This window comes from Chrysochloris asiatica, unplaced genomic scaffold (genome assembly GCF_000296735.1).
Source record: "Chrysochloris asiatica unplaced genomic scaffold, ChrAsi1.0 scaffold00038, whole genome shotgun sequence".
Classification (NCBI taxonomy): domain Eukaryota; kingdom Metazoa; phylum Chordata; class Mammalia; order Afrosoricida; family Chrysochloridae; genus Chrysochloris; species Chrysochloris asiatica.
The window spans coordinates 18,245,350-18,246,675 of record NW_006408556.1 but is presented as its reverse complement, the minus strand read 5'-3'; the positions used below and the strand labels follow the sequence as shown (position 1 = coordinate 18,246,675).

At 40.7% G+C, this 1,326-nt stretch overlaps 1 protein-coding gene and 1 pseudogene across 2 annotated transcripts in view; both read left to right on the top strand.

Annotated features, from left to right (window-relative positions):
• CLIC5 (chloride intracellular channel 5) overlaps nt 1-1,326 on the top strand; it is a 209,545-nt gene that overhangs the window by 112,229 nt on the left and 95,990 nt on the right. The gene's annotated exons all lie outside the window — the stretch shown is intronic.
• LOC102837681 overlaps nt 800-1,326 on the top strand; it is a 5,073-nt pseudogene continuing 4,546 nt past the window's right edge.

The window sequence follows — 1,326 nt, the reverse complement described above, 5'->3', positions numbered from 1 at the left end:
ACATTGAGATGTAATCCATACCGAAGGCTGTGCTCTTTGATCTTCACCAGTAAATATTTTAAGTCCTCTTCACTTTCAGTTAGCAAGGTTGTATCATCTGCATATTGCAGGTTGTTAATGAGTCTTCCTCCAATCTTGATGCAAGTTTTTCTTCATATAACCCAGCTTCATAAATGTAAATAGTAGGAGGGTGAGTCAAAAATTTTCCTCACTCTGACTTTAGCATTTATTTTGATCAACTTTTAGAAAACAAAAATACATCATTTCTTGACATAATCTTTTTGCTTTTCAATCCACTTTGTCCATCTGTCAACAAGCTTTCATACTCCCTTATTTTAAAATGTTTTGGGCTGAGCTCAGCGCCACAAACCAACTCGATAGCAGTTAGCAACAACAACAACAGTCTGGTTTGTGGAAGTTAAGTTTTGGTGTCAACTTGATTGGACCAGTCATCTCAGTCTAATATAACCCTCATGATGTGGTCTGATGCAGTCAGGCCTGACCTGGTGTACTTACACTATGTGTTGTAAATCTTCACTTGTAAGAAGCTAGTGAGCCCTGTAAAGTCAGCTGTTCGAATACATGAGTTGCACCTGAGGAGAAAGATGAGCCGTTCTGCTCCACTAAAGATTTACACAGCCTTCAATACTGTATACAGGATTAATATGAGTCGGAACCGACTCAGTGGCACATAACAACAAAACAACAGCTTGGTCTGGAAGCCCAGGTGGTGCAGTCAGCTTCTAAATGAAAGGTGGGCAGGCACTTGTTCCATGGGAGAAAGATGTGGTGGTGTGCTTTTTGGTTGTTGTTAAGTACCATGCAGTCAGTTCTAACATAGTGACCCTTTATAGGGTTTCCAAGGAGTGGCTGGTGAGTTTGAACTGCCAGCCTTCTGGTTAGTTGTTGTTGTTGTTGTTAAGTACTGTTGAGTCGGTACCAACCCATAGTGACCTACGCACAATAGAACCAAACACTAACTGGTCCTGCACCCATCCCACAATTGTTACACTTAAGCCCATTGCTACTGCCACTGTGTCATTCCGTCTTGTTGGGAGTCTCTTTTTTTTTGCTGACCCTCCACTTTACTTAGCATGATGTTCTTCTACAGAACTGGTCCCTCCTGATAATATGTCTGAAGCATGAGAGATGCAGTCTGATCATCTTGGCTTCTAAGGAGCATTCTAGCTGTACTTCTGCCAAACAAATTTGTTTGGTTTTCTAGCAGTCCATGGTACTTTTAATATTCTTTTCCAACACCATAACTCAAATGCATCATTTTTTCTCCTGTCTTCCTTATTCATTGTCTAACTTTCCCATGCATAT